Source organism: Sturnus vulgaris, chromosome 15 (genome assembly GCF_052056855.1).
Source record: "Sturnus vulgaris isolate bStuVul1 chromosome 15, bStuVul1.hap1, whole genome shotgun sequence".
In the NCBI taxonomy this organism is placed as follows: domain Eukaryota; kingdom Metazoa; phylum Chordata; class Aves; order Passeriformes; family Sturnidae; genus Sturnus; species Sturnus vulgaris.
Genome location: NC_142257.1, coordinates 12,727,208 through 12,747,332, shown reverse-complemented (window position 1 = coordinate 12,747,332; position 20,125 = coordinate 12,727,208). Strand labels below are relative to the sequence as shown.

The window sequence follows — 20,125 nt, the reverse complement described above, 5'->3', positions numbered from 1 at the left end:
GATAATTTGTTGTTAAAATATTGTTATTAGTTTGTGTATAGTTCTTTCTTTGTTAAGCCACTAATGGCTCAACTGTGCTAAATAATCAGACTTTTGGGAAGAGGAAAATAAATAATTTTACTGAATTTATGATAAAGAAACTGCACATAAGTAGTTTTAATCATGTTTCAGTAAGACTTAAGCTATGTATTGAAACCCTCTGTCACTAGCAGTAAGGTCTTATAGGTCTTGCTATTTAGTGAAAATTCATCCCTTTCCAGGGCCTTTTGTTTTGCTGCCTGACTTGGAGCTGACTCAAGGGCAATTTTTAATTAGTATTTTGAGGTTAAGATGTCGCTTGCTTGTTCTCTGGACTGTCTTTACTCAGCCCCCTAAGGATGGTCTTCCCTCAGCACAGAGGTCCCAGATGCAGGTGCCAGCAGCAAAATGGATAATTGTGCTGCTAAAACGGAAAAAAAAAAGCCTTAGCTTTTTTTTTTTTGTCTTTTTCCAGAGCTATCTGTACAACAAATGCTTTAATAGTTTCTCCCTCTGCAACAGCACTCAAACAAAACCAAAATGCATAAATACCTTAAACCCAAGTGAGGCTGCATTGCAGGCTCACATCCCCTAGCAAGGTCTGGCCCTGGGGAGCTCTCCCATAGGTAAATAAATGAACTGCTTTGGGTTTCAGCACTCACAGGTGCCACTCAGGGATTCTCACAGAGGAAAATACCTGCCAGGAACTGGGAGCCATCTCTCCATGGTTGCCCTCCTAGTCTGTAAGAGGAAATAATAATCCTTTCCTCCACTGAAAAGTGGTATGAAAATAAGAGGGCTTTAAGTTGTAGCGGTTGGAATGCTGACAGAAGTGGGGGATGCTGGGCAGAAAATATTTGTGCTAAATGTATTTGTGCCAAACAGATCAGATTTATCAGGAGAAATCCCTACTAATGTCTTTAACCTTATAAGAACTAAATTTCAGAAGCAAATCTGAAGAAATTCACAAAGTGGAAATTTTAAACAGTACTAATGTCAATAGCTAACACCTTGGACAGTAAACTGGAATTAGCCTCTTGTGCAAGTACAAACATTCCTCAGCACTGTTTCATGTCCTGCCATTCTAGCAGCTGACGCCCATGACATTCAAATTTATTTAAGTCTTTCCAGACAGTATTAGCAAGACCCTAAATACTCAGGTCCATTAGACTAAATTGACTCATTTGTTGTCTTCATAAGTCTTTTGAAGAGTGATAAGAACTGCATTCGTTAATGGAGAAGATTTCTGGAGTATAGCCTTTAAATCCATTCTGGGAGGTGGCTGATGGCTGTCCTCTCTGGTTTGGAAACAATCAAATTAGACTGACTGCTAACAGGTGATGCTACATGAGAAACCTTCTGTGATGAGATATCAGATGATGCCTCAATCCCCTTATTTGAACATTAAGGGAAAGATTGGCTGGAGAAGTAAAGTGGGATAAGCACTGTGTTAATACCTGGAGATTAACACCAGAGTGTTAATTAACACCAGAGTGTGAGCTCCTCATTATTACTGAGACGGTCTTAATATAGAAGATAAAAGTTTTCATCTTAGGTAATTCTGAAATACCACTCAGGACAACAGGCAGGTAAGCAAGGGGTGGCATTCAAACTAGCATACTGATCCATCACATTCTCTTCCAGGGAGACTGTCAAGAGTCGTGTTTTTCAGGTATTAAATACTGAGCACTCAGGATGAGAATCTCAACCCTGTCATGCAAGGTACCAAAGATCTTTTCCTTGTGAGAATGTCCAGTAATTGAAAGTTTGAATTTTAAAATAACAATAAATATTCCCCATCGGTTTTTGTACTATACAGGTGGCATTTTTTATTTTACTTTATTTTTTTTAGCAGCAATGGCTTCCTGCAGACCTGCTGCACCTGCAAACACAAATTTTTACCTGCTCACTTATGCTGGGAATGATTCCAAGATTCCCAGAAAGGCAATCCTTAGCAGGCAGTCAAGTGGGCAACAGTGTTACAGTTTTCTCTTGACCAGAAGCTGAATGTTTTAATTTATGTATGTATGTATGTATATATAATACATACATATTTATTATATATATAAATATGAAGAATGGATCGAAAGATAATTGCTGGACATGACGGCTTGTTATCCTCAGATAAATGTGAGATAAGGCCTGCTGAGCCCACAGCGTGTTTTATCTGGACTCACATTCAGCTGCAACCCTCCCAGTGGGTGCTGAGAGTGCCTGTGGCTTCCCAAGCCCAACCTAGGGCAGGGGAGGGAAGATGAGGTAAAGACTTCAGAGGTGAACACATAATGGCCATAAACAAGTAAAGAGTCTAAAAGCCTTGCTCCAGATGCTGACAGGTTTCTCTTTCTAAGTCACTGTTCCTTGCACAGATGCAGCTCAGATTTATGAAAAGCTTTATGAAATGAGTTTCCATTTGCAGTCCCATCCACTTATATTCCTCTGCCTTCTTGCTTTTTCTTCTTAGACGTTTTCCTTCTGCTTCTTATTACTCAAGGAGATTTATAGACATGAAAAGCAGGAATGGCTGGCAGGATCAGATTTGTAGGGCAGCATATTTCACACTACAAACATAACTGAGGACACTGATTATTCCTTGAGTCCTCTGTAATTTTTATTTCTACCTTCATCAACCTCTCTTACAGTGGCTGAGAAATGGGCAGAGCTGAGGTATGCCATCCAGCAGAGAGCTGCTGGATCCACGACCTGCAGACTCTCCTGCCTGGCAGGCCTGCAATGTGGGGTGAGGCTGGCAGTGTGTGGGGGTGTCTAGTAGAAAATAAAAGCACTGTTACTACTACAGTGGGTACACACAAAATTATTATTCCTTAATAACATGTATGTTCCAAGGTCTGACATCAACGTCTACACATTTATATATGCTGAATCATCCCCATGGCCTCATAAAACATAATTTTTAATTGAGCAATATTTCTCTTACTGCCTATATAAATATATATATAAAACAATTATATATCATGAATGATGGTGATAAAAAACTTAATCTGGCCTTGCTGCCTCCAGTCAGCACATTTTCTACTCCTTGGGCTAAGATGAAAGCACACCAGATCAGTGAGGCAATTTTAAATCATAACAACACTTCTAATCTCCCTGTTCTTTCCTCAGCTCCCTTCCAAGACTTGTGTTTTCCATGAAAGAACACAAGCAACTTGTTTTCTCCTAAAGTCATTGAGCAATGTAGATTCCCCTGCGAAGAAATGAACAGGCAAAAGCCTTGCTGCCTGAAAACTAAGTGTGATAAAAAGTGAAGTGACACTTCTCAACAGCAGCTGTTCCCACAGGATACAGGGCATTCTGTGATCTTTCCATGCTCTTGGTGAGCAGGAACAGCCTGGAACCAAGCAGAGGACACCAGAGTAAAAGACTGTCCAATGCACAGTAGTAGAGGGCTCCCCTTGGGTGACGTTATGGTGTTTGTATCTCCAATGGTGTATTCTGTTTATGCTTGGTATTATGTCCTGTGCTTTCAGGACTGACTCTGAAAGTGAAGCTTTGTTTTGTCTTGTTATCAGCCGGCTCACCTCCCCCATGCTCTGTGTTTAGGAGAGGCTGGCTGGTTTGGCTTGCCTGCTTGAGAGCTTCTGCCTCTTTTTCTTTCCATTGCTTTGCCCTTGCTTTTGCTTATTAGTTAGTTCCGCTAGGCAGTCCAACTTTTTCCCTGGACTGTTTTTTCCCACCCCCTCCACCCCACCCCCCACCCCACCCCCACCCCGTCTCCTGGATACCATCTGAACGTGTTCCGGACGGGGACCTGAGAAACACCAAGAAACACCGGGAGTCTGCATTCTGTCACCCACAGCAGTCATTCCCCAGCGCCAGAGACTGATAATTGGGCGACCACTCGCCGGAGAGACTATCTGAGTTTGTCATCCCTTCAGAACGGTGAAAGAGTTTTTTTGTCAGCTGGTGTTGTTTTTTGTGCTGGGGAGTGGTCTCGCTTGTTAAATAAACAGGTTTTTTCCCCACTCTTCTCTGAGGAAATTCTTCCCGAGCCCAGTGGTGGGGGGAGGAGTCATGGGGGTTTGCTTTCTGGGGGCTCCTTCCAGAGGCTTTCCCCCAAAATCTGCCCTAAACCAGGACACATAGGATCCAGCAAAAGAAAGAGTAAAAACCACTTATTTGATGGGTTTTTTCTGACAAACTAATTAATCACTGGTGGAATCTATCAGTATGGCATATGATGTGCCTTTCCAGAGTTTTTGGTTCTACCTTCCATCTGTAGTAAAAACTGTCTCTGCCTTTTTATTTTTTAAAGCTTCCCTTTTTACTTCACCATTACTTTCACTAACAAATAAACTACATATTTCTACTTCTTTCATTTTTCTCTACAGCTTCTGGAGAAAAGTTTCCTGAAGCAAAGCTGTAACCCCATAAGAAGTTTGGACTTCTTCATCAGAACTAAATTCCCATTTAGGAGACAGATGGAAAAAAATTTAATTAGTTGTAAAAATATTTCCCAACCCATGGGCTGATGAGGTGATGAGCTTCAGTTTAATGCTTTCTCCTGTGGTTATGTTATAGCAGCAGCCACTTTCATTTCTTCTCATTGATAGAAGAAAGGTGGTAAGATAATGCCACAGGTTTATGCATAGAATCACAAATGGGATGAGACTTCTGTGGAACACGTCTTGAGCTGCTTTATTTTTTTCTCCCAAGCATCAGTCTCATTACATGGTTGCAACAACAGGAAGATGCCAGCAGCTCGCGTCCTCAGCAGCAGCCGCAGAACATGATGTTACAACACACTTTGAAAGTTTTTTAACCAATCACAAATAGCAAAAGCATATTGACAGTTTTATGCAACCACTACAAGTACACGTAGCTTTGGTTAAAACAATGCTTGCTTATTTCAAATACAATACCTGCTTGTAAGCCTTAAAATACAATGCACAGAGCTCCATTATTAAGCTTAGACCTTCCTAATATCTTGCTAGATATACTTTTCTGCAGCTTAAAGAATTATTCTAGCCGAGTGTTAATACACAGACCATTGTTCTATTTGTCCTCATATAACTTTTCTGCTGACAAATCTTATGGCTACCACTTACCTCTAATTGCAGTTCTTCTGTTTCTGAGACCTGCTTTTTTGCAGCTTTCCCAAAATCCTCTGATTTTTTTCTTTAAGGATTCCCACAGTAAGAGTTCACAGAAAATTCAGCATTGATAAAAAGATTGCTGGTGGGTGGGATAAAAGGCGGAACACCCTGAAAAGTGCCTGGCTGACAGCACAGGGAGGTACTTGTGAGCTGATGTGCACCAGCCATGGGGTGGGAGGGGAGAAGACTGGAAGGCACAGGAAACCCAGCACATCTTTCTCTCCAGGCATCATGTGTGCAGCCACAACAGAAAAGCAGTTTCTGTTCTAAATGGTTAAAAAAATTCTTTGTATTTATCAGATAAATGCAAATCATGTAATTCAGATGACTGGCAGCTGTAATGGGCTGTAAAATAATACTCTGCCAGTTTAAGTGGGATTGAGAATGTAATCAGATGTCAGAGCACAAGAAAGAGCTCACAACTGAAGTTAAAGGCACAGAAACAAAACAACCTCCCATTGAGTATCCACAGAATTAACAGTGATGGGGGATTAATGGGTCTTTCCAAAAGAAACCTCCTATTGATATGTCCCCAGTTCTGCTCCTAAAAGCAGGGCTGAAATTGTAGGCATTTAGTGACTCAGAAATTCTCAATTCCTCATAAATTTGTCTTCAGTGGTGGAAAAGGCTACTCTCTTCTACGGCACTAGCAGCTGTGGTTTGAAGGGTCCTGCCTGGAAGCTGATTAAGAGGGTCTGCCAAGATGCTGGCATTGTATTTGCATCCAGAGCTTTGATGCCGGGCTGGAGTTGCAGTCAGCTTACACAGAGACAGAGGAGAGAAAGTCTCTAGTGAAATTCCCCAGAGAAGGAGTTTTTCCTGACAGCTCTTCTTGCTCTTACACACACTCCTCTTTGATCCATCTCTGGGCGAAAGCACACAGGCTGGTTTCATCTGCCAGTGACAATCAAGGTCATTGTTTGACATTGACACACAATGGTATTCCTGCGCCTAATCAGTCCCCTGAGCATGTGAATCACACTGTAGGTGGCTTAAGCTCCTACTAGAGACTGAAGGATGACCAGTTCCCATGTCTCTCCACCTTCCTGCCCATGCACTTTGAGGCCTGGAATTAATGAACTTTGAGAAGCACTGCACCTCCCAGGAGGTTGCAACCCCCACTGGGGCTTAACACCGAGAGCAGTGGAAGTGAAGGGAAATGTTCAAGGCATTGACTCAGGTGGGGAAAGAGGGTAAGACACAAAGAACAACCCTGAGTAAAATATCGGCTCAAAAGAGATGAATAAAGCTGTATGCCATAATCAATCCTTTTGACCCTGCAGAGAAGACTCCTGCTGTGGCCTTATCCCTAGATAACTTCTAGGGATGAAGAGCTGTAGGAAAATAGTATTTTTTGCCAGAGAGGAATTATCTCTGTGCTGTATAGTACATGGGGGGGACAGTGGCTAAAGATATAAGGTCTGGTCCCTGTGTCATTCAAGACATTGACCATCATTCCCTAAAGACTTCACTCAAATCTTTTTTGTTCAAGGACCATCCACATGACACTTCTCAAATTCTAGCATCTGAATATGAAGTTCAACTTAAAGCATCACTCCGCAGTTTAGAGATCCCATAGTGAGTAAAAGGACGCCATAGTCCTGCAACTCACCCTCATAGCAGTTTCCCTGGGATTTTGTAATAAGAAAAACACTTTAAAGACAACATATTATATTGAGATATCTTGCACCAAAATAATTTAGCATTTTAATGTTTAATTCGTTATTTGCAGGATTTTTTTACACCAGTTTGTAAGATGTTACATAGTGATTCGTGTCATTATGAAAATACACCATGGTATCAATATAAACAAAAACACTGAATCCAAAGTAAAGCATGGAAATGAGACACAGGAAAATCTAATTATTTCATTGTATTTGCTTAAATCACTTTGCTGTAAATTGCGGGCCTTTTTGTTTTTTATGTATTTTTTTGTCACTATAATTATGAGTTGTATCTACTTTTTATGTACAAGGAAGCGCGGGCTTGTGTGGACATGAACAGACTTGTTGTTACTGTTACCTGCTTGCTAGGAGTGTAGCCTGACAACATGTTCGAGCCTTGTCCAGACCTGGTGGGGGCTTGTAGCTACTGCTACCTGAATGGTAGCCAACATGTTTGGGCTTGCCCCCCAGCACAGTAAGTACGACACAACCCCACCAGAAACTGCCTATAAAAGGGGCAGTGACCAGGGGTAGGACGGACGTGTTGGCAGAATGCAGACTCCCTGCATCCCCAGCGGTGTTTGCCCATTCCTTATCAACGAATTAATAAATTGCTTTATTGATTCACCTACCCGATTGTGGTGAGTAACTTTATAACAAGTTTGTAATGTTGGAAAAGGGCCTTTTACAACAATGCACATACAAATAATAAATTGTGCAACACAGAGGTGTGTTGCACTTAATGTAATATTTTAAGTGAAGAGGAAGACACTCTGCTTAGATTTTAATTAAGTTTATTCCAAGCAGATACCAGAATAAAATTTTACTTGTCTTTAAGTAAATAGCATCTGTAATATATTTCTATACCACAACATGCTCAAAGCCTGTCTGCATCTTGCTACGCTTCTGCATTTTCTTCTTTATTGGAGAAAACCTGAGAAAGAAGATACATAGCAGAGATGGTTGGTTGTAGTGTGGCTGTAACAGAAATGCGTACCCAGCCTGCTGCAGTCACCCTATCAGGTGTGTTTCCGGCTAGAGGTGCTCTTGGCCTGATGGAAGGAATGCACAGCAAATGTCTACCTGCAACTCGTGTATGTGTCACTTGGCACTGGGGGACAAGCAGGGAGACTGGCGCACCGTGGGGCACAGAGGAAACCATAGAATGACTTGCTCAACCACACACATGCCAGTTTTATCATTACTTGAGTAAAGTGAAAGCAGTAAACACTGCGGGAATCAGTCAAAAGCACCTGTTGTCTTTACAGCTAGAGTCTCACAACACTCTGTACAAGAAAGCTTCTGCCCTTTGTAAAAATGCTAAGTCCAAGAGAACCCTTCATACTGGCTAATTTGTTCTCCTATTCTCATTTTGTGTTTCTAAAGCATAAAAGACATCAATGTAAATGCCTAACACCTGAGGAATCAGGCCACATTTGTCACTGTTTACTGATGTACAGTTTGCACATGCAAATTGAACTCCAGCAGCAGGATTGAGATGAATGTGAAGAGGCTTAGGTCCATGTCAGACCATGATGAGTCATTTGTGCCCTGGGATGAGCAGGTGTCAGGAGAGGGGGTGGGTAGATCCCAGGCACTCTTGGCACCAGGGTTTCCCAATAACTGAAGCCTTTAAGCTCAGCCCAAGGGCAGATAAGTAACACACCCTAGGCATGTGGCAGGCAGCTCTGTCGAAGAGGTTGGGACCTCCCCCTTTTCGTGATGGTAGTTCAAGCATCTCGGAAACATTTAATCCAGTCCATCTTGCTGCAGTGCTACCCTCAGCACTCTGCAGGCTGAGCTCTGGCAGGATTTAAATCCCGCTTGCCCTCACCAGAGAGTCAGGCAGGCACTAATACCTCCCTCTCTTTCACCTGAGCTGTATTCCCATAAGTAAAACTGCTGTAAAGGAGCCCTCTCAACTCCACCTTTCTGCCTTTGCAGTGCAATAGGAAATCAAAGTGAAATAATTTATTTCCCCCTGCTTTTTTTTAATCAGGAATTTTACATCTAAAGCCCCATATCGAATATTCTTTCTGACATGGTTTTGAAATACACCCAAAGCCATATCTAAGGCCCAGTGATAGATCGAAGTGCTCTGTGTTCCTGCATATCAGACACTATGGGCAAGGGAGACACATAGCTGTCATCTCCTCTTATTGCAGCTCTAGTATCAGTTCATCTCTAAATCAAGCAGAAACAAAACTTGGAAATATATTTCTTTAAAGTGTTGATTTAATCTTTCCTCCTTAGTCTTTATTCTTGGGGAAAATTAGTTTCCTCCCCTAGAGGGAAGAAATTATGAACTAAAGGGCTTGCAACACTCTCACTCAGGGTAAATAATTTCAATCTGTTTTAATGAGCTGCCTCTGAAGTCATGGAGGCTTTGGCAGTTCTTGGAAGTATTGAGCTTCCAGTCAGTATGGCTGAGGCATATATAGACATCCTTCCTCCCCTGCTTCCCTACATCCAAGCCATAGAGAGCTTTGTGCCAAGCCCAAGCAGCCTAGCCAGCCTCAGCACTGCTGCAAATTCTCATGTGTGAAGCCAATTCCCTACTGGCAAACATCAGCTTGGGGGCCATGGCCTTCAGTGCCATTCACCCACCATCAGATTCTCCTGCAGGTCAGTCCTTCTGAAGTCCCACACAGCTACTTGCATAATAATTAGCTCACAGATATTTTCTTTTTAAGAAATCTTGTAGCATTGCAGATAGCTCTACTGTTCTCATTTTATTAATTTTGCTGATAAATTAGAGATTGCCATAAGGCCCACAGAAATTAAGTTATATAACATCATTTTTATATATTTAGCTTCATATCAAAGTTGTTTCTTGTAGTTGCCAAGACAGACACAACTGACACCATCATCAGTCCCTTATTATCTTAAAAACTCACACTTTCTCTCTGTGGACTTCCCACAGCAGTCCACACAGCACTGACTCTTTCCTAATAACAGCTTCACACACCACTGACTCCCTCTGTCCTTCTCTCTGCAAGTTTCCTTCTGCATGACCAGCTAAACCCAACCTGTCCCTTACACAACATCTTCTTACCTTATCTGTCCCTTGCACGACTGCATGTCCCTTTCTCCTTACAGCACAGCCAGCAGATCCAGCTCCAACTAACTGATGGCCAGCTAACCCACTCTTAAAACGCCCATCTTCATTGGACAGGCAAGGCTGCTTCCACTCCTCAATAATCAGTACAGCTGTAATTCATTGAGGGAAAATTGCCTTCTGCACTATCCTTACAAACTATCCTCCCACAGTTTCTTATCATTATTCAGGGATCTGATGTTTCTACTGCTGATTTTCTGTCTTTTTCTCAATTCTGATGCTATTTTTGGGAGAAAAGTAACAAGCTTAACTGGAGCTGGAGGAACTCTTCCAGTTTTGGACATCATGCCGTGCCATTCCTCACAGGATCCAAATGGTACACCTGTTGGGCTCTGCTCAACAGAGCAAGCATCAAAGTCAGAAATACAGTGATGTTTTTCTTTACATGTTACTTGCTGATGTTGACAAATGAAGTGACAGCTGTGTCCTTTTTAGGGTGAGATTTGTGCAGAAAACAAAGTCAAATAAATAATTTTCTTGGGTGTTTTTTCCCCGTTCTCCTGCTCCTGCTTCTGCGTGCTCTACTCCTGCAGTCCCAGCTGTGCTGAGCTCTCAGGAAGCAGCCAGGCTGGCTGAAGCTGCAGATGAGCCCCAGTTTTCCAAACACCAAATCCTGCTCCTGATGGTTTCCATCATGTCTTGAATTGCTTCAACTGCAAAATGGGCTTATTTTACATAAACTGTGGTGGGAAGAGTGAGCAGAGACCTCTACACTCCCAAAAGAGTAAGAGAGAAAGTAAGAAAGGAGAAGCAGCAGGAGGGTAGCTAGAGACAGAGTTACCTCTTGGGAAGCCCAGCAGGGCTGTAGGGTTTGGTAGGTTTTGGCCCCTTCCAAATTCACACCTGACAGTGCCAGGCGCAGCAAGATGAGGAGCATTCAGCCACCTCTGGCTGACACTCACTGGAAAAGCTCAAGGCTTCTGCCACGCTGGGTTTCTGCTGGAAGAACCCAGCAAGGAAAAACAGGAACCAGCAGGGAGAAGGGTTTGGGGTACAGCTGAAATATCCTCTCCCCACTCTCTTCTGTGGCCACTGGCTGAGCAATCTAAGCCCTTTGCCCTGCTTCCCCCTGTCAAGCTGGAGACAGTGTAACAGGTGCACAAGAACTCTGTCAGTACCCTAATTCGCTTGCAAAGCACAGAAGTACCAAAAAACCTTAGGAAAATCCACCTCTGTCCCTTAGACTTCACAGTCAGCAGAGTAGGTCTTCCAGAAGCCACACTGTTTCTGGGGAAAGCAGAAGTGAAGGTGATTTGCTCGAGGCTGCTAGCCCAGCGGTTACTGGTGGTTGCAACCACTGCATATTTCATGTGATAGCTGTCATTTTATGGCTCCATTTTACCTAGAGAGCAGCACAGGCAGCAGCATCTAAAGTCACACAGAGAAGCACAAGGAGAAGCTGGGGGTCCTCATGGGCAGGCTGGTGTTTGCTGCCTGCACAAGGATATGTGATGCTAGCTAAGACCAAGATTTATGACAAAACATGTAAATCATTGGGAGCAGGGGCAGCTTGATGTATGGACACCTGTGTGCTTGTACACCTGGGAGGGCCTCTCGTTGTGCACTGAGGTATATGAGCAGGTCTCTCCCATGGCAAAGTGCTGCAAATATGTAACTGTTGAAATAACTAATCAGGACCTGACACAGCAAATAGATAAGTAATTGCTGGAAGGCCCCAAGGTTCAGCTCCTGAGTTAATGCTCTTATTGTGTGTGTTAATTTCAGTTAGACAGAAAAGTCTATACTTACTGTAATCGCAATCTTTGTATTTGATATGTGTAATGGAAAGGGACAAGTCACGTAAATGCCTGGGTGATACTGCTGAGAGATAGCTCATGAGTACATGGACACAAAAGTCCTTTTGTCCATTTTGTTTTTAATAAAAATAGAGTATAACATCAAAGCTCCTGCATCTGTCAAGAATCTGCCTTCACTGGGTGCCATAGTGCTGTTCCAGAAGTAAGGAGAAGGGGCCATGAAGGTCTCAGAAACCTGGAAACTTCAGGACATCATTCCAGCATTAAGTTGGAGGAGACATGGTGTCTAACTGTGAACACCTGGGGTACAAGGCAGATGACAAAACAAACATGAATTGCTGAGGAAGGGAGGGAGGGAGGGAGGAAGGAAGGAAGGAAGGAAGGAAGGAAGGAAGGAAGGAAGGAAGGAAGGAAGGAAGGAAGGAAGGAAGGAAGGAGAGAAGCCAGTTCTTTCTCAGCCCAAAATGCATGATACCAGGAAATTTTTTCCCAGCGCTTAGAAATCAAACATAATAGAAGAAAAAATTCTTTCTGTATCTGTGAGTGTTTACATGTGCTTTGGGGTATAAATGCAGCTAGAAACGGCACTAACATCACACTAATCAGTAGTGATTTTCAGTATGACTTTCACATTCTGTTTCTTCTTCACACCTACTGGCCTGAAAATGGCAGTTCACCTGTTCAGATTTCATCATTAGCTTTGAAGTTACCAGGTGTGTGCTTATATAAAGGTTATAAACAAATTCAGTTCTTCTGTTTAAATAAAAGGTAAAATAAAGCCTTACATTCCCTTTTCTTTTTTTAAAATGACAACAAAACTGAACACGGGTAGGAAAATAATTGATGCATTCTAAGGAACTGTCAGGTGTGAAAAATATTGAAGGCTCAACAACCATATTAATGCTATGAAAAATGTTAGCAGATTTATGTAGCAGCACCTGAACAGTATAACATAGATGTGACAGAAGTTAAGACGAGAAAATCCTGTGCAAACAGCCCAAATTTTTTCCTTCTAGAATTAGTGCTGATACCCAGCAGCTGGCAGAGGGGATATGAGGCAGGTCCAGGTCCACCTAGACAGAGAGACTCAGCAGCAGCAAGTACCCCCCTAGGCAGTCCCACAGGGAATCTGGGAACATAGCTGTCTGTGGCAAAAAATGAGCAGAGTTGTTTCATCCCAAAGACAAGTGAGCTCCTATAGCCATGCTCCTTTGTGAATCTGAACATGAACACCCCCCAAAAAGTCAGGTTCTACTTGTTATCCAGTATCTGTAACCAGGCTTAATGAGCTGGGGGTACTTTTCAAAGACGATGTGTCTGTGCTGACTGTGGTGCTCCCAGAGGAGTTGGTTACAGTGAGAACCTCTTTCCCTCTCCCTACCCCTCAAGATTGTGTCCTTTAACTTGAAGTGCATGGTATCCTGCCTTAGTCAAGTTTAAGGAAAAGATACTTTGTCCATCCAGCTGTTGATAAGCTCAGTGGAGAGTATCTGCCGTGTCAGTCTATGGATAAAGGACCACAACGCAACAGAAAAACATACTTTTCTGTAATAGCCTGAGTTTTTTTCTTTTAATCAAAAACAAAATAAAATCCCTGAAATGCATCAATTTCTCATTAGAACTGGGAATGTACTGACATCATACGATATTGCCTTTACATTTTAGTGTTCCACTGACATTTCAGGAATTAAAAATGAAAACTTATACTTCAAAAAAATCTTCTTTATTAGAAAAACTTGTTGAAATTGTAATGGAAAGATCAGAACAATTTCATAAGTCTTGATCAAAGAAGATTAATATTATTTCTATTCCCTCAACATGCAATCATCTATTACAATTATTAATATTGCAGATGTTTCTTTTGTCCCAGCATTTAATGTATAAAGCTACAAATGTTCTTGCATGAAAAACAACTTATAATCACTAGAATGACATGCAGTTCATCTTTTTAAAGTTCATTAGTTTTCTGTAAATAGAGCAGAGTCGCATTGCATTGTTTGCACTAATGGAGAGCTCAGAGCAGTTTACCCTCTTACTACTTATCATTCATTTGGGTGATAATTTTTAAAAGCTTTTAAATTAAAATGGTAAAGATAGTTAGGGGAAAGATACAGCCTTTCAGAATGTTTCAAGCATGATAGATTATCCCAGCAAAAAAGATGTTTCTCATTTAAGAAATATGACACAGCGGGCTGTACCTTCAACAATTGCATTTCAAGGTAGTTTTCTAGCCCCCACCTTGTTTTAGGCAGCTTGCCCATATCCATTTTGGAGCATAATTGAACCAGCCTCCTGCGTATGTCTCCCCACAGGGGCTCAGCCTCATCCAGCTTGTCCCAGAACACCTGACAGCACTGGAGTGGTGGCTTCAACCTGGTGCTTGGGCTGTGATGAGCGACCAACCCATCATAGCTTGAGAAGTTAGACAAATGCCACCAGCATAGTGATGATGACACCTCTGGCTGAACCCACTGAAATGACACCTCTGCCTGAACTGATCACCCTCGGCCTCTCTCAGGGCAGGAGTCAGGGGAGAGAGTGTTGTCACAAGTACAAGTTCTGGCACACTTTGTACCACATTTGCAATTTCTTTTATACAGGCCCTCCTCATGAAAAATGCCTCTGTTTGTGATAGGAGTTTGCAACCAAGGTATTGAGGGAAAAAGGCACCCCTGTTCACTTGCTTGCCACCCTTCTGCAGTGAGACACCTCCCAACCCTCTATTTAATAAGACCACTCTTCACCACAGGTCCCAATGCCCATGAGAGCTCCTCAGTCCCACAGTTCTGGTGGCAGTGAGCAGTTGTGACAGTGGCTGTGGGAATGGTTCTCTGGGGAGCTGCTCCTCAGCTCAAGCATTTTTTCTAAGACTTCTATGTTTCTGGCAATTATCATTCATTGTGTTGCAATCCAGATGCCCAACATACCAGTCACGTCATTTTTAAAAATGAAACTTTTCTTAAAATAAAAAACGTAAAGATGAAATTAGTTCCCAGCACACATCCAGGCAGGTGAGCCTGTTCTGCCATGGCAGGAGCAAAGCCATGGATCTGTTGGGGGTTGATTTGTTTCCTTTTCTTTATTTAGAATTTTCCTCATTGCTATGCTATGCTATTAAGGTGGCTACACCTTAATAGTAATTGCTTTCTCTCGCAGGGGGGTGGGGGACAGGGTGATACCGGAAAAGGAAAGATGGGGCAGGGGCCTGGGCTCTCGCTCTCGCTCTCTTGCTGGATCGTGAAGTCAAAGGAAGATGGCCAGGGCTCCTACCTAGCGTCCTCCCCGCAATCCCAATGCCGGGAGCCATGTTCCCTGCCGTCGGACATGGCAGTGCTGCTTTCCCGCCTCATCCTACTACCTCCAGGCACTCTGCCGAGCACCACGACCGACACCGTGAGGAGAGAGTTGCTCCCCCATCCCACCGCCACCATCACTCCAGCCCTCTTTGACTGCGCAGGATCTTCCCTGCCCCCACCACCGGTAACTGAGCTCAGGGAGAGGGAGCCTGTGGCCAAAAGGAACTGGAACTGAGTTATACTGTTCTGTTTTGTTGTCAATTTTTATAGCTGTTGTTGTTTCTGCTGTTTGCCTTGTTAGATATATTAGTAAAGAACTGTTATTCCTATCCCCATATCTTCTGCCTGAAAGCTTCTGATTTCAAACTATAATAATTAGAAGGGAGGGGGTTGCACTCTTTGTCTCAGGAAAGGGGTTCTTGCCTTTCCTTAATACCTGTCCTTCAAACCAAGACAGGATCCAATAGGCTGATCTACTTTAGAAGTACATTTTGTTTATTTGGTTTTTGTTTGGAGCTCTGTGATAGACAGTATCAGTGTGGTGTGTTAACTCTTCAACCAGCATCTCCCTCTGTTCCTGCAAGAATTTTGGTTGCCTGCCAGAGGGATTTGGGATGGGTAGGAAAACTTAATCAGCTCTGGGGAATGATTTCATTTCCTCTCAAAAATCTGGCTAGAGGCTTTCAGTGAAGAAGGATGAGGAAAGGCAAAACCAACCCAAAACAGTTGCCCATAGCAGCAGCTCATCTGAGGATGGAGGGAGCCCAAAAGCCTGGCTAACTTAGACGTTGACTAAAAGATAAAACATAAAGCAGACAATCCTCCCATTCCCCCCTCGACCAATCAGTCCAAGCCCTTCCATTGTATATGCATCACAAACTCATCTGCCTGCGTTAGCACAACTTTGTTACTGAAATCAAACTAATTTCCTCCAGCTGAGATGTAGAAGTGAACACCTCAACCCTTCCAACATGTCCAGTCCTGCAGCCTCCTCATTGGAGGCCTCAGTGCTGGACTGTAGCATACTGATGGCTACCATGCAGAAGAAAGTAGGGCCAAACTCCTCTGCATTCAACTTGACTTGTATGCATATACTTTACATATTTTTATTAGCTTTCCTGTCCATTAACAAGGGCACCTTGTTCTTATGGTCACTCAGATTACTCATCCAAATTTCGTTAAGCACTTGCTATCTCGTTACAATGCTTGTATTGTTATTATTTCAGCATAGTTTGGCACTTACTTAACAACAAATTAAACAACTCAAGCAGACACCCCAAAAAAGTCTCATTTAACACATTATATTTTCCTTGTTTTTTATTTCCCTTTTTTTTCCCTGCTAATACATTCAAGACTACCGCAATTTCATCTGGGTAAAAGGCTTGCTTTGACTAAACCTCTCAGGCCTCTATGTTGCAAAATTTGATAACAAACATTTTGAAAAATAACAATTTGCTCAGTAGCATGTCCCCCTTCCATCTGTACATCCTGGAAGAAACTCTTAATCCTGAAACAGCTAATACCAAACACCATGCAGTCAGCTGCATAAAACCCTTTACACTCAGGTTGGATTCCAAAACCATGGGCCATTCCCATGGATGCTGAGGACACTTCCATGCATTATGTATTCAGTCAGGCACTATGATAAACTACAAACCGAAGGTAAAATTAATACACAGTCATTATGAAAACTGCTATTCTGTGAGCTGGCCAGAGACAGATGATTTAATCACCATTCCCCATTTTTTCGGGAAGTACCAAGACTATCCTCAGACAAAAAGCAGTTCAGAGTTTATTATCCAACAACTCAAAATCCCAACTCCTTTCATGCCTTGTTTCAGCCAATTTAATAGTGTGTTTCCATAGAAAAATGCAGAAGATACGTTTCAGCATTAAGACAGTGGTAAAAACTGAAAGCTATTTGGTATCTGTTGTAAATGGATTTCATCATGAAGTACCCAGGAGTGGGTTTTGTTCACAGTATTAGATTAAGGAAATTACATATGGCATATCAAGTGATTAATGCTATAAACTCTGCAGTTAAGTCTTGCTCATAATGAAGCTTTTGAGAATTTTGCAATTGGGTCTCTCATAATCTATTTAAATAGAATATATCATGTGTCACGATCAGCTTTCCAGCAAACAACCTGTCCAGGCATTTGTGTGCCTTCAGAGCCCAGAAGTCCCCAGAAGGCACAAGGGTGCCTCCTTGTGCTCGTGGGCAGACAAGGCAGAGACAGTGGTAGTGGGCAGACAAAGCCAATTCCTGTAGCTGGGCAGAGGGAGCTCCTCATATTTCCCCCTGTGGCCCCAGAGCCCCCAGCATCATGTTTGCTTTATATAGCAGACACTTGTCATTCTGGTTTTCTGAACTTTTAAAATTCCATGTGAACACCCCCATCCCTGTTGCATCCCTCCCACTCAGCCACATCCTGCTCTTTAATTTCACCAGCAACTTATAAGTTCCTGAAAATCAGGAATTCTAATGAGAGTGCTGATTCAGCGTGAACTTTGCTCCCAGCACAGAGGACATTGAAAGGCTGAAATAAAAGGACATTACAAAATTCAAGTCGATGTGCCTGCTGATTTTCTCTAGGGAAGAACCTGCCAAGCTAGCTGACAATATGTGTCCAGAGAAGCTTTCAGTTTGCCTGTGCTATGTATGCCAATGAGCTCTGTAATAAACAATCAATGCGCAAAAGTAGAGTATTACTTATGCAGCATTACATTAATCTATATAAAAAATCAGCTCTAAATTTAAAAAAACAGGTATCATTATTGCCTATGTACTGCCTCACAGGGAAAAGTTTGAGGGAAGAAGGGAAAATTTCAGTAATAAGTGCTCTTTTCTTCCTATCAGTATAAACAGAAACCTGTGCCACTCTAGCAATATTTATGCTAAAAAATACACTTAGGTATTTCACAGAAATCAATATGCAGAGAAAAAATGTCTAAGATAATAAAAGTTCAGCTGCTCCTCAACTCAAGGCCAGGCCTTGCAGTATGTTTGGGGTGAGGGGTGATAGGTCAACTCTTTTATTTTGGAGTGCACCTCGTGAAATTATGTCTTCTGAACCCTGAACTCCACACTGGTTACAGCTTGGCTAGATCAAATTCAAGGACAGGAGTAGTTGCAGGAGGGAAAGCAACTGAAATTGCCTGCAAGGTGCAGGAATACACATTTAAAGAAAAGTTCTGCAGCAGTGTGAGTAGGGAGGATGATCACTCATTCAGAAATCTAACGTGGTTCCTTACTTTTGTTGCAGCACAGCCAGGCTAGGGCCTGGCAGCCTGGACAGAAATGTCCTCCCTGGCTTTGTGTCCTGAGGAGCTTTGTGCCCTGCAGTGATAAAGAGCACAGAACTATGGTTTCACTGTAAAACTGAGCAAGATGAAACCTTGTGGCTCTGCAAAATCAGGCAGTGAATGAAACGAGGGGTTGCCTGTGATTATGGTAATTTGTGTGGTACTTCTGTATCTCATGCAGGAGTCTGGTCAAAGCAAGTAAAGAAGTCAGCCAGCCTTAATTTTAGCATGCAGAAAAATCCAAGCTTTTCTCTAATTTTCATCTAAAGCTTTTGGGCTCTGATCACTCTGTCTGGGTTTGACTCTTATTCTTGCCAAAGTTAATGGCAAAAGCCATACCCAAGTCATCTTAGTTTCTGTTACTAGATTCAAAGGGTGTCTCTTTATTCCTCCATTCATCCTTTCTACTTGACCTGAATTTTCAGGGTGCCACAGAGTGTATTCAGTCTCACTGAATTCTCAAAGCAGCTATAATCCCTTGAAGGATCCCCTTGTAAAATTAGTTCCTCTGTCCAAGTTCACTGCCTTCACAACTCCGTTTGTTAACTGGTCAAATAGTTGCTGAAGCTGCTAGAAACTCTTCTGGCCACCCTGCCAGCCAGCATACCACTACCAGAGGATATCTAAGCCTTCTTGCCCTGGACATCTCAGCGAAATACATCCAACATCCCTGGAAAGGACAAATAGCCCAAGGTCATTTCCCTGCCTTGCTATCTCCTTTGTAGTCTGGCTCTTAACTTTAGCCAGGCACTCCTTAGTACCTCATTTTGCTAAAACAAAAAATACCCACAGCAACATACATTTTGAGGAAGGCTTCTGTCAGTCCTTGGGAGCCCCAATGACTTCCTTCATGAAGTTGTTTAAATAACTTAAGGCCAAAGCTTTTGGTATCCACTGCTTACCACTCCTTGTAAACCAATTATCCCCTCTTTCCTTTGCTCCAATCTTTTTAATTATCTCAAGCTCCCCTGGTGGAAAAGACACCACCAGCACCACCACTTCCCCTCTCCCCCTGGCAGTGGCAGAGCCACAGGGAGCAAAGGGCAGACCCCAGAGACCTCTGGCAGAAGTGCTGATTTCTGAACATCTCCATTGACAAGTTGATTACTTATTGTCTTTTCTGAGTACCTTGCCTGATGTCCTTTAACAGCTGTTATTTCTACCTCTTCTGGTAAATCCACCACCTCCAATAAGCAAGTAATTAAGCTCTCATGAGCTAATGTTTTTCCTCTGCAGATCAATAAATCTCTTCCCATAATTTCCCAAAGGTATGTATCACCCCGTATGCATATTTAGAGTCAGTGAAAACATTCACTATCTTGTCCTGGTATAATTCCCTGCCTCTGACAAGCTCATGCAGTTTCGCTGTTTAAGCTGACCTGTGGGCAGCAACCTGCCCCTTCCCTTTAATTGCCTTCCATTAATGATAGTGTATCCTGTGAATTGCTTCCCTTCCACTATCCTCGAAGACCCATCAATAAACACATTTTCTCCCTCAGGTCAGGGAGTGCCACATAAGTCTTCCCTAGCCTGGGTCTGGAGATCTATCCCACGAATGCAGTCATGGGTTTCTTCCTGGCCCCCCTCTTCAGGACCTTTCAGACAGGACACTGGGCTAAACCCTTCCCCACTTTTCAAGTCTAAATCCTCCTTGTCCATTGAACAAGATTCATATTGTAATAACCATGCATTGATCACCCACTTAGAGGCTCTTTCAGTTAACAAAGCTTTAACCTGCTGTGAAAATTTAACAATCAGACATCTTGCTGCTGCTAGTTTTCAAACCTTGGTTACCATCAAAGCCATAGCTACATAGTTTTGTAGGCAGTGAGGCCAACCTCTGGCCGCTGGG

General features: G+C 42.7%; 1 long non-coding RNA gene across 2 annotated transcripts in view; it reads right to left on the bottom strand.

The window, feature by feature from the left end:
* LOC148221995 (uncharacterized) overlaps window positions 1-20,125 on the bottom strand; it is a 90,330-nt gene that overhangs the window by 12,657 nt on the left and 57,548 nt on the right. Inside the window, exon 1 of one of the 2 annotated variants that reach the window (XR_015807015.1) lies at window positions 5,085-11,981. The exons of the other annotated variant lie outside the window; for it this stretch is intronic. This is a non-coding gene — a long non-coding RNA (uncharacterized LOC148221995). Of the gene's footprint in view, window positions 1-5,084; window positions 11,982-20,125 lie in introns of those variants that run through there. 2 annotated transcript variants of the gene reach the window in all.